The following is a 12,933-nucleotide window of genomic DNA, read 5'->3' as shown; positions in this document are numbered from 1 at the left end:
AAGAGTTGAAAATGTTGTATATATTGGCATAAGAAGACAAAAATTTTTGTTTCCTTTCTCCCAAGAAGTTTGGGTTTTCTGGCAATGGTGATGCTGCTAATTATCAAATGGTAAGACTGTCTTACTCTAAGAACTGGTGCAGGAAGCTACTGTTCGTTTACTACTAGAATTTTATAAACTGATGTGAAGGAATTTGATTTATGTTGTACTTGCATGTCACTGCAAGATCAGTATGAGAATCCAGATGAATAAATAGTGGGACTTATACCCATGTGGGGTTCTTTTGTGTGAATCCAGAAGAAGAGGAAAAATAATTAATTTTAAAAATAGTTTGGTTCTGGATTTTCCTCATAGAGGTATGCTATAGAGTGCTGGCAAGGAATCTGCACTGAATAAGGCATGAATTTCTGTGTTCCTGTGTTTTATTTTTATAAAAAAATAATTCTTGAGCATTTGTTATGCAGTGTTGCTGGAAACACTGATTAAAATTTAAAGTACCATGCATTTTCTATTGGCTTTAAACAGGAAAGCTCACTAAATGAGTGTGAAAAGTCAGAAAATCCAGGTGGTTTTGTTTCCATGTGTAAACAGTTTGCTAATTATGGTCTGAATTAGTCAATCAGTTAAAGAAGCAGGAAAGTGATTTGCTGCTTTTATATTGCCAGTCACGTGGTGCAGTGTTAGAGCGTTGTGTTGATGAGGTGCAACACACCAACACAATTTCATTTATACTTTAACTGTACCTACACGCGTATGCTTCTTACTCTGGTGCCTTACGCAGTGGTGCTGCACAGTCTAGCTCCAGTTTTTAGTTAGGGTTTTTGATACTAGTGAAGATCCTTCGCATCCTACAAAGCAAGAATCCTCTGTAGCTGTTGTTCCCCAATACCTGATTATTCTTCAAATAAGGTAAGATTACTTTGTTTTCTTGTGAATCTTAGTTGAATGTTGGTATTTAAGGATTGCAGGCATTGCATTTACAGGAGGAAAAAAATAGATTTGGCAATGAGTCCTCTGTTAGAGTTAAATACGTGTTGGTGCACTTGTGGAATACTGGTTTAGCTGAGAAGGGGCAGGTCTCTGTGGCTCATCTCAGTCTGTGTGCCAGGTAGTTTTGCTTGTTTTGCTTTTTTTCGCTACAGAAGCTGTGCTGTTGGACTCTTAATCAACCTGAGCTGAAGTACCTCTTAGTTTGGAAAAGTCTGTTGGAATACTGAGATAACTATTGTCGTTGGAAGCATGCTAAATACAGACTGTAAAAGTCATGAGTTAATGTAGGAAATGCAGAAGTTTGTAGCTGTAAAAAATGATGGCTTGTACAACTGCTAATGTGCTTTCCTTCTTATGTAGCTCCTAGACTTACAGGACCTCCATTAGTATCTGTTTAATGACATATTTTATGCTTTGAACTGCATTACTGAGACTTCAGAATCTCCTTCAAGTGTTTTTATTTACTCTGCTTACATTTCAGCTTTTCAGTTCATCCTCCACAGCTGAGGACTAGAGACTTAGAGAATCTTCAGTTTCTGTATTGGGTTCTGGTTTTGCTTGTTTTCCATGTGACTTATCTGCCTAAAGATGCTGGGACTTTGAGTAAAACATGAAACACTCAGATATAGATATGAAAGTTTGGAACACTGTTTTGCTTCTTTCTCTTTACTTTTTTCCCTCTTTTATTTTCTACTGTGGCAATGTAAATTTTATAGTACCTTTTTCCAAAGCTCTATGTGCAGTCTAAAATTAAGTAAAAACTGCATGTTTTGGTTTCTGATGCTAGCGGAATGTAGTGCTTTCAAACAACTGGTAGGTGCTCTGCAACTTGCTGCTGGTAGTACTATTCCAAGAGCTCTGTGAGAAGGTGTGCTGCCAATGTTATGCTTCCTTTAACAAGCTAGAAAGGCTTTGGGGGAAAAGCATTACAGGCATCTTTATAATTGTTCTCAGTGGGAATATTTGCTGAAAGAAATCTGCTTTAAGTTCTCTGCTTTGAAAAATCTGACAAATGCTGCATTTATTTCACATAAACGTGTATATAGAACATACCTAATTCGATGTGGAATGGCACAGAGTTGCACAGGCATGTTAATTTGGGGGTGGGGGGGGAATTGTGTTAGTGCAAACACTCTTACTCTCTTACTTCCTGAAGCTTTTTTAAAGGTTTGTATAAGTGCTCAGTATACAAACACTTGCCACATACTTTGTCTTCTCCGTCAGTATGAATGAGAACTGTTTAAAGTGCCAGAAGGGACTTACTGCGTGTTGATTCTTATTTCTGAATGTCAAGGCTAAAGATAAACCAGCATTTTTATTTCATTATGTTTGGGAATACTAAGTGGGTATATTTGTGAAGTTAAACCAACTTTTGTTTTGTTTTTTAATCGAAAGAAGGACAAAAAACAATGACAACCCCCTGTTCCAGTGATGCTTAATCAGCAGTATTTCATGTTGTTATTTTCCTCCCATGCCTTCCACTAGTTCCCGGGTCTGTAGGCGCCCCATGGAGACACATAAGATCCTTTATACACCTTAGGGTTTGTTCTCTACACCTAAATCGAGGCGACTGCTCCGTCCTGCGTGGGAAACAGCACTTTAAGTTACCTCCACAAAAACGGGTGGCGTGGACGCGAGCAGGGCGGTTGTGCCTGAGGGGGGAAGAAGGGGTCGGGCGGCTCCTAGGTCTTTCTCCTTACCCCTTTTTACAGCCCTAAAGCCTTGCGAGAGCCGCAAGAGGCTGCGGGACGCAAGCGGCCGCTAGCGAGCGCTGCTGCCCCGCTGGTGCCGGGCTCGCCGCGCCGGCCGGCTCCGGGCAAAGGCAGCGGGGGCTCGGAACCCGCACCCCCGGCACGGCCGGGCCCGGGGGGGGCACCGGTGGTCCCCGCTGCCCGCGGGGGACTCTGCCCTCAGCCGTGCCCGGCTGGCGTGGGAGGGAAGCGTGCGGGTAGCGCAGGCTGCCAGGGGATGCTCTGGGTTCTGGCTGTCCGGGGGATCTGTGGAGCGCGGCCAAGGCTGAGGTCTGTTTGCTTAAGGTAGACGTTCAGGGCAGTTAGATGTATGATGAAAGTAGGTGCCGGTTTCCGTTTCGGTGTAGGGGGGGGGATGAAAGGCACGAAGGGATCGTTAAAAGGGGGAGAAAAGAGCTCCCGGGGTGCATGCAGCAATCCCGCGGCATTTTTCCGAGATTCCGAAAGCAAAAGCTGACGCCGGACCGCTCCCGTGCCAGCCAGCCCCGCCTCCCGGCGCCAGCGATGCTCTCCCCTGGAGCCAGCCCGGCCCTGTGCGGGGCCCGCCGGCAGGGCAGCCGGGGCTCATTCGCCAGGTGGACATAGGCTTTTGTTGTTTTTTTTTCTTTTTTTTCCCCTTCCCTCTGCGCCTCTCCCTGGCAGCGTTCTCCCAGCATCAGCCTCCCGCCGCTATTCCCTCGGACCCAGCGCGGAGCCGCTCTTCATCGGGAGCCTTCTGCGAGCCCGGGCGGCAGCGTTTGGAGCCAGCCCCGCTACAGCCGTCCTCGGGGGGTGGCAGGAGGCTTCCCCCTCCCTTCCCGGCTCCTGCCAGCTGGCAAAGCCCGGCTCCCCTCTTCCGCCCTGCCGCTGCCCGCCCGACAGAGCCGGCCTGAGCCCCCGGGGGGGGCGCTGCCAGGCTCCCCCAGCGCTCGTGTCGCACCTGAAGGGTTCCGCTGCTACTGGAGGGCTTCAGAGAGGGTTTCCAGCCCTGTTCGGCTGCTGGCACTGCGGGGGAGCGCCTGGTAGCGAGCTTCCAGCTTGTTCCAAACTGGTCTGGCACGGTTACTGGCTTAGATGTGGAAGACCCACGGGGTTCGGGGTCATAAGTGGTGAGGCATTCGTATAGCAGCCGCTCTACTCCGCTTGTATCTTCCCCTCCTGCTCAAAGAGGACAGATTCTTGCTTTGTGCCAGCAGCATTTTGTACAGGGCTGCCGGGTGACTCTGTCGCCAAAAGGCTGCTGCAGCGTCAAACCTGCGCGGCTTGAGCAGAAACTGGGAAGGGCAGAAGGCGAGGCTCCTCCCGAAACTGCACCCGAGGGAGCACCATCTGCTGCCTCTCTTGCAGAAATCATACTGCTGCATGTATTAGCTCTGCCCTCCCTGGGTGCGGGTGCGGAGGTGATTCCTGGTGAGCTGGGGGCAATTTTCCGTAAAGCTGCGCAGCAAAACGCGTCCGTTTGTGGTGCGCCGCGTTTGGCTCCCCGTACAAAAAAAATAAAAAAATAAAAGCAGGGCGGAGAGGGCCTCTAAGTCGAGCTTCAACTTCAGTCTCAGGGGTAAAATGTTAAAATCTACCTGTCTCCTGCGTGGCCGCGGGTTTCCCTGTGGAACGGGAGGCTGTTTGCTGCGGTTAGCTGAGACCTTGCTTAGAGGTCCCAGCGGTGAACCAGAACCGGGCTGGGAGCCCCTGGGGGGGGAAGGTGCCTCGGGTCGGCCCCCGGGGAGCTGCATTCACCGGGCATTAGCCCCTGCAGGGCTGCTGCTGGGCACGGGGCGTGTGTGCCAGGGCTGGCCGGCGGGGAGGCGTTTGCACCTTAGGGTACGGATTTCCAGCTGGGAGAGTATGACTCCCAAAAGGGAAGGGGGGCTGTGACTTTGGAAGCGGTGGTCGCCGTGGAAAGGACACCCTGCTCCTGGAGAGCTGCGGTGGGGGGCAGAGAAAAACCCGACCCCCCCCCCCCCCCCCGAGGCGTGAAGTTTCCTCGTGCGGCTTTCAGGGGTGGAGAACAAGTGTTCCTACCGTACCCCCGGGGAGAGAGGCTTTCTAAGCCCGGTGGGGCTCAGCAGGGACCTGGAGGGGGCCGGACGGGGGGAGCTCCGTATCCCCAGCCCTTCCCTGGCCCCCCCCGGCTGAGACCCGGCCGCGGAGCTTCCAAGGGCTGCGGGATGGGGTGCTGCCCGGCGGCGCTGGGAGGGCTGGTGCTGAGCGGGGCACTGCGTTAAAGGGCGTTTTGGAAGAAAAATAACGATGCAAACCGACTGCGCTCTTTCTGGGCTGCTTTTTAGCGCCCTTCTCCATAGGAAAGTTGCCCACTCCAGGTCGTCCTTGCCAGAAAAGCACCTTGACGCTAGAACGTATTTTCTTCTCTCCGCTGGTAAAACAGATACGCCCCGCTGGGTGTAGTGTTCAAGAGAGTAGGGCCAGGGAGAGACGTGCGTGGGTTTCGGGGATGTTTTGGGCAGGAATACCTGGAAGCGTGGCAGTGCCTACCCTCAGCACCGCTTGGCGAAGGGTCAGTCTTGCCCCCACCCATTTTATTGCATGCCCCCGGGTTAACCAAAGCGGTTCGAGGAGAGGCTTTGGCCGGAGCTCCCCCTGCACCGCCCCATCCCCGCCGGGACGGGATAGTTGGCTCCAGCCGCCGGTGGAGCCGAGCGCCCCTTCCCCGGCCTCGGCTGCCTTCCCCGAGGGCAGAGCCGCAGGAACCCAGCGCCGGGACCGGCTGTCAGCGGGCTCCTTTCGGGAGCCACAAGAGCAGCCCCTTTACCGCAATCCCCCCGCGATCGGTTTGCGGGGCTCCGGCGCTCGGCGGCAGCCGGCGGCGATGCTCTGCCCCGCACCGAGCCGGCGGCTCCCCGCGAACCGCAGCCGCCCCAGGCGGCACCGGAGGGGTTGGCTGCGCCCCACCTGCACGGGGCTCCGGTGCTCCCTCGTACAGGGTGCGAATGGAAAGCGGTGCGGCTCCGCTTCTTCCCTAGATCGGGATTATCCCGATTTCCACCCCTACCTGCCTCATGTCCCGATTTAAAAGCTCTCCTGCTGCTTGTGCGTCTGTAGTGGTTTGGTGGGGTTTCTTGTTTGTAGTGGTTCGGTTTGTTGTTTTTAAAGCGTTCACCTTTCTGTAGGGTTAGTGGGGTGGATGTCTGTGTGTGAAGAGGGGAAGAAGGGGTCGATTTTGATCAGAGAATTTGACCAGAGATTCAACAGGGGAATGCCAAAACTGCCCTCTGACTTGCTCAAACGCTGCTATAAATACCCTAAATGAATTGCTTGGTGTTGGGGTGTAGGGGGCTGGCAGTGAGGAATTCTTTATTGTTGCTCAGTGTCTCTAACAGCTTACAGATGAGGTGGCCTCCCCTGCTTCTCCAGGGCTGTTGAGAGATCCCCATTTCCTTCAGGTCTGGAAGTCTTTCATTTTCTGCTTTTCTCAGGGCAGAGTCTGCCTTTTGTTTCTTTTTTTTTTTTTTTTTCCCCTCTAAATAATTTAGGTTGTGTTAAAGGTGTAACTGCTGTAAAGGGAAAACCAAGCAACAGAATTGCTGGTGGGTTGTGTAAAACCAGATTGTTGTCAACCCAAACCTATCCTGAAATATGATGGGGATTCACAGAGGAGGGACAAAACAGGGTTTGTCTTCTAGTGCAGTGTTTTTGTACCAAGTGTCACTCCCTATTGATTTTTAACTGGGTAAACTGCTGGTAAAGAAGTAGCAGCTCCTGGCAGAGGTGTTGCTTCTCAGCAGATCAGTTTTTGAGGGAGGTAGAGGTCTGCCATTTGGTGTAGTAGTAGCAGGGTGACTTTTAAGATAACTGGCTTATTACACCCCTGCAGACTGTTAGGCTCGAGTTTGTGCTGTGCACAACAGCTTATTGCTGTCACCTGGTCCCTGGGTGGCTGAGGAGGTTTCCAAGACCAGGTGCAACCACCTCCCAGGTGAGCAGGATTTGTACCAAGCTGGCGTTTGGTGCTGAGTGCAGGCAGCGTACTTAGTTCTGTGCAACCACAAAGACAGTTTGGGTTTGCCCCCAAGGAACTTCCATTCTCAATTAGCCGCCCACCCGCCGTTCTGCTCGCTCCTTATGGCAGAGATCTCTGCCCGCGGAGCTGCTGGTGACAGCACGCTGAAGAGAAGAGCACGGTTTTAAAGCTGTGCTGCTTTGAGACGCTTCTTCCCATCTGTTCGCTTCTGAAGAGAGGGTGCCTTGCAAGGACACGGGGCTGCTAGATCTGGGCCTTGCCCGGGGACACTCGCTGTTCCCAGGAAAGGCTTAGCTGGAGTCTCAGGAGTTGTGCACAGATTGAGCCAGGCTTCAGCTAATGCCATTGTCAAGCCTCCAGTGGGGCAGTTTGGCCACCTGCTACTCCCTTTGGATGGGAACAGGATGCTTACTGGAAGGCTTACCAGGAAGGGAATATGCCTTCAGGTATCCCATGTGAATGGGATTCTCAGGAGAAGTTAACAGTGAATTGTGCTTTTCTAATCAATTGCAGCCAAGAAGGCTCTCGGATTTTTTCTTATTTTTTTTATATGCCTCGCCCTCTTGCTTAGCACTTAGTTTGTCAAGATTGCCAGACCATATCCTGTCTTCAGCCCGTGCTGGGATGAATCCTGAGGGCTGGATGTGGAACTGTAGCAGGATATGGCCCTAAAACCAGCAGCCTGTGCTTCCTGCAGGGAAGTGGCTGTCTATGACAGCCCTTCTAGAGGGAGAGCAACACCCTCCACTGCAGCAAAGTGCAAGGCTGGCCGGCAGTTCCGGGGGGGGAAACAAAATCTATTGTGTGTTGGTTTTCAGTAAATATACCGTGAGCTACCTAGTGGTATTAAGTCTAATCACAGGAATTTTCCCCCTTAAAGCTGTGGCTGGATTTATGTTGATCACTTTAAAACAAATCTCACAGATATATTTAGTAGAAGAATGTGTAAAACCCCAACCCCCAAATGGTATTATGTAACCAATACAGTATTTAAGTGCCCCCTGTGTAAACTAACTGAAAAGCCTGCTGTTTGCCTTCTTTGCCTATGTTGTGTATTGGTCAACTGAAGCCAGGCGCTGTGTTTGCTGTTCTGATTACTATTTTAAAGGATAGATCCATAGGATCATGTTATCCAGAAAGGGAAAAAGGCTTAAACCCCACTTTCTGGGCTGAGAGCCCTCTCGTGGGCTGCCTGGAGCGTGGATTTCTAAGCAATTTGAAAGCATGCACACACCAGGGATGCAGCACAATGTACTTTGTCCCTTTATTTTGGCATGTGCGGTGCAGCCCTCCTCAGTGGCTTCTACAACAGCCACAGCGTTCAGCTGAGCTCAGCAAAGGTGAAGACGTGGTACTGTGAAGTCAAGGAGGTGGTGGAGGATAGTGGTACCCGGGTTCCCCCGCTACATCTACAGCTGGTATCAGGTGGAAATGAGAGGTGGATTTCCTCTCGCTTTGAACCAAGAGGAGTTTGTAGGCTTTCCCCCTAATTTAGCGTTATTGATCTGCCATCAGCTCCTTGCCCAGTCAACCCCTTTATTCAAGGTGCTGGATCTCAGGAGCACAGTGGTTTCCCATTATTGTTATAATCTTTTGCCAAAGAGATATCCCCCCTTCTCAGTAATGCACCAAAGTGGAAGTAATCGCTCTTTTTTCTTCTTGCATTTGTCCTTTCCTGTTTCATTCACCGATTGAAAAATGGCTAAAGAGCAGCCCCCATTTCACCTCCTCTTTTCCCTGATTGACTCAGCAGCTCCTGGGACAGAGAGAGGAAAGGGGCCTCGAGGTCACAACCTTCACAATCTTCAAAGCCCCTGCCGCTTCCAGCAGCTGTCACAGCTCTCACTGACCATATCCCCAGAAGGTCAGCAAAAAAATAAACACTGGGGCCCGACAGGTCCCCTTCTCATGCAAACTGGCCGTTTCCCTCCCCAGCTCCCATTCCATGCATAGCTTACACATAGGAGACCCCCTTGGATTTGCACAGAGCTATGCGAGAGCGAAATGCCACAGAAAATAAAAGCAGAAGGGCTTCCTGGGCAGGCAGGGTGGGAAAAAGAAAAGCAGCTTCCTGAGCTCTGCATGCCCACCCACAGGCTGCTGCAGCCATTTTGTGTGTGCACAGCCTGAAGGTGAAGCTGGGGAGGGGGCTGACTTTTCCCTGGGAGAGAGACTGCAGGGAAGGATTCGGCTTTTATATCTGCTTGTGCACGTGGGAGACGGAAGAGAGAATCCAAAAGAAATAGGAAATGAAGCATAGACTGTAAAAGCCTTTTCATCAGGATTAGATTGCAACCCTTGCCTAGAGCCGGTCTGCTTTCTGCACTCACCTTCCTCTGCAAAAAGTCATGATGAAGCAGAAACAGTGCCAGGGAGAAGCGCGGGTTCAAAAGGCCAGAGTGGAAAGGTCCTTTGCTAAAGGAAATACCCCTCCCCGGCCCTCTTTTATAGAAGGATCCATTTCGCCATGGCCACTAATAATCACGGGGCTATTTCCTGGCCTTCCCAGCTGCAGAGCGCCGTTCTGCTCTCCCTTACTGCAGCCCCTTCCCCTCCCGCCCCACCGCCGAGCCCAGCACCAGGGCTTGCCTCCCGCCTGCTTTTCGGGCTCCACAGGGCAGGAAGACCCCCGGTCCAATTAGAGCCTTTAGCCTCTCCCCACAAAGCGCAAGCCTGGCTGGCCCCACAAAAACCCGTCGCGGGGGCTCTGCCTCTGTGCGCCGCCGCTGGGGAGGCCGGTGACCTGCAAGAAACCCCCCCGAGGAAGAAAAGGCAGCGACAGGGACATGGGAAGTCACTTTATTTGTGCGGGGCCGCTCACCTCACCCTGCCCCTGCACCCAGCTCCCCACGGCCTCGGGTCATGATCCCGGCTCCCCCCGGCCCCCCGTAAGACAGCTCTTGGGTGGGGGGCCCAGCCCTGCTCGCTGTCACCGGTTCGGTCCCGGCTCTCGCCGCTCCCCGGCGCACTGACGCCCTTTCATTATTGCACTGCTCGCTGCGACCGTGACAGTAGTGCAACAGGGAAAGAGGGGCAGCCCGCCCGGTGGTCCCAGCGCTGGCCCGGCTGCCGGGCTGGGGGCATGGAGGGAGAGCCCGGGCTTAGGGGGGGGGTGTGTGGGGATTTCCTGGCTTTGTCCCCAAGCTGGCTGCCTCTGCTGGAGCGATGCCGGGTGGGTGTGTGAGGGGGTGAAGCCCCAAGCAGCGAGTGCAGCCCGGCAGCACCCTGAGCCCAGCTGCACTGCAGCAGCCCCACGCTGCCCGGGGAGAAGCTTGTGAAGCCCCGCAGAGGCAGCGGCTGCTCCGCCGAGCCTCGCTCTGGCCCCAGAGTCCCCTCCCACCACCCCTTTCCCTGGGCCCCAGAGGTCCCGAAAGGGACCGCGGGGACCACCTGAAATGGAAGGCAGGGCCACCCACTCGGCCATCCCGGCTGCTGTCAGCCCCCAGCTGATCCCTCACAAAGCGGAGAGATTTAACGCCCCCGTCCCTTGCTCCTTTCCCACGTACCTCCGGGAACGGCTCTAGGGAAGGGCCGGGGGCCGTGCCCAGCCCCGCTCCACCACCCGACCCCGCTGCGAGCCGCGGGCCCGGCCGTGCTCGCCGGGCAGAGGCGAGAGCTTTGCTGCGGGGAGGTCACCGGGAGCAGAGTCTCGGCCCCTTTGTGCGGCGCCCTGCTTCGCACAGCGCTGGTTTTCGGGCTGGAATCAGGCGCGGAAACAGCAAGTGTGGCTATGTATCTCCTCCCATCCCTCGGTGGGTGTTTACATCGTGATGTAAAATAGGCACCCTTCAAACCTCTCGGGACTCGTGCTATTTAAAATGGAGACACGATGGGTTTCTCCAGTTTCAGTCACTGCTTGAGCTTTTTAAACACAAGGCCATTTTGAATCCTGTGCGATAGCATCGAAAATACGCCCATTACTCACAACCTGAGTCACCACAATAGCACGATTATTTGTCACAAGTAACGTCTCCGCACCATTACTTGCCTATCTAACAAGGCTCGGTATTTCACAACTTTCCCCTTAATTCGATGGGCACATAGGATTAGTTTTTCCTGCTGTGGCTGTCTTCTCTCCGTGAAGAATACCCCCAAAAGAAAAGACCCTATAAGCAATATTGCACTACTACCCTGAGCACAAAAGCAGAGGCAATATTGATAGGGTCTCATCCTTAAGGTTAGGAAGCTGGACAATGTGTCTTGCAGCAGGTGACTGGAGGGAGCTTCATTCCATGCCTGCAAATGGGGAAGGGGTAAAAAGTTAGAAAGCAGCGCACTGCCCTGTGGATTGCAGCACCCTGTGCTCCCGGGAGGCTGGGGTGCAGGAGCAGTAAACCTCTGGCCCTGCAGAATCGGTGCAGGGACACTGTCCCTTCCTCCCAGGATGTACGTAACACCACTGTGGATTTTACCCAGGTTTCTGTACCTCTGTCCTCAGTTCTCACCTTCTTCTTGCGTGTAAATTTCTCCTTTATTAATAAACTCAGTCAATTAGCTGCCTGAGCTGTTAGAGGCTGGGAAGCACTATTTATTTGGTTAATTGATAGTTGTATTTTGAACCTCTTAGTAATAGGCATCAAGCCCTCGGAGAACTTCCCTTCCAGGGCTGTCCTACTTGGAGAGCCCAGTGTTTTAAAATATCCCTCCCTTCATTGGAAATCACGGGATTAAGTACACACCAAAAATTAGAAAGCGAAACAGGATCTCCAGGGCTGGCTCTCCAGCGCTGACTTCACGTTAACGCACACAGATTAGACACTGTTTGGAGACGCACGCGTGCTGTGCCCTAGCTAGTTTTGTTTAGCTTTTTCTCCTCCTGCCCCCTCCCTGGCACCTTTCCTGTCCTAGGCTGGAAGGCACGATCTTCAGCTGGGGCTGAGCGCACCAGCGGCCACAGAAAGGAATCCCAGGGAGGGGCTGAGGCACCTCCAGCTTCAGGGTTGCTTTGCCAGCGAGGCTCTTCCTCTGCAATCCGGCTCCCAGTGAACCTGCCCCAGTGCTTTTGTCACGTAGGAACACTTGAGAGTCCAGAGGAAGGTGAAGGAAACTTCATTCCCAGGCCATCCCAAACCAGCTCATGATTTTGACACTTTAAGCTTCTCTTTCCTCAGCCTGCTTTCCAGTGGATTAAATAGGAGTGTAATGGAGAGACAATCCCCTAATTCATGGATTCCTGGCTAATTTATGCATACCACATTGATCTGGTCTTTGCCATTAGAGATCCCTGGCGTTTGGCATGCTGGTGTGAGGCAGCCCTGCATCCCCTTTGATGTTGCCTGACTTGCCCAAAGCAGCTGAAAACCAAGGACATGCCAAAGAAAAGAGAACAGGGGAAGCTCCATTAATTGTTTGTTTTTCTAATGGACTGATAAACAAAATCTCCACTCTGCCCCAACCCCTCCCTATCCCCATCCTTTGTGATGCTTGTTGGAAGCAAACAGGAATCTTTCTTCCACATTATTTATTTGTATCAACCTTTGCTCACACTAATTAAAAGGCCATGTTCACAGAGATTGCTGTAAGCAGCTCAGAATGAGTTTTTATCAAACTTTGGTGTTCTTGTTACCTTGGCAAAACCTCACGTTTAACCCTGCCACTCTGCTTCTCAGCAATCCCTGCAACCTAGACATCCAGTTGGACTGAGAACAAAAAAAATGCAGCTAGGCTCTGCCTTACCTTTCCATCTACTCCCGTCCAGTCTCTATTTTGCTTATGTTTACCATGTGTTTTCCACTCTTCAGCCTCGATGTTATTTCAAACAAGACTTATGCTGAACACACACAATTTAACTTCTCCAGCGGCCCAAAGACAAGCCCACTGGTGAGTGTACAGTTGAAACGTACAATTCACACATCGAGTGATGTTGCTAGTGCATCAGTAGTGGCGGGGGAAAGCACGACTTGACAATTTCTACACAACTTAAGAATTTCAGTAGTTGCAGAAGCTACAACTGGCAGGAAGGAGTAAGGGATGTAATTAGAGACGTCAGCCACGAGTTAAAGTCCAAGCAAAGGCAATTAAAATACTATGCCTTTATGTTTCTGGATCTGCACTGAGAGCCTAGACGTGTCTCAAGAATTTCCTTATCTCCAAGTGGTGCACTGGCACAGGACTCCCCACACTTCCCCCCCCCCCCCCCCTTTTTTCTTTTTTAACAAGACAGGAAAAATAAAGGCGGCTTCAAATATCCAATAGTATTTTCCCAGTTTGCAAACAATATGTGCAAAGCCAGGG

At 52.0% G+C, this 12,933-nt stretch overlaps 1 protein-coding gene across 1 annotated transcript in view; it reads left to right on the top strand.

Annotated features, from left to right (window-relative positions):
• Positions 1-31: 31 nt before the first annotated feature.
• Positions 32-12,933, top strand: part of TOP3B (DNA topoisomerase III beta) — an 83,751-nt gene continuing 70,849 nt past the window's right edge. Inside the window, exon 1 of the mRNA XM_013173545.3 lies at positions 32-909. The gene's annotated coding sequence lies outside the window, so the exon portion shown is untranslated. The remainder of the gene's footprint in view (positions 910-12,933) is intronic.

This window comes from Anser cygnoides, chromosome 17 (genome assembly GCF_040182565.1).
Source record: "Anser cygnoides isolate HZ-2024a breed goose chromosome 17, Taihu_goose_T2T_genome, whole genome shotgun sequence".
Classification (NCBI taxonomy): domain Eukaryota; kingdom Metazoa; phylum Chordata; class Aves; order Anseriformes; family Anatidae; genus Anser; species Anser cygnoides.
Note: the sequence above shows the minus strand (reverse complement) of the source record. Positions and strands in the feature narration are given on the sequence as shown.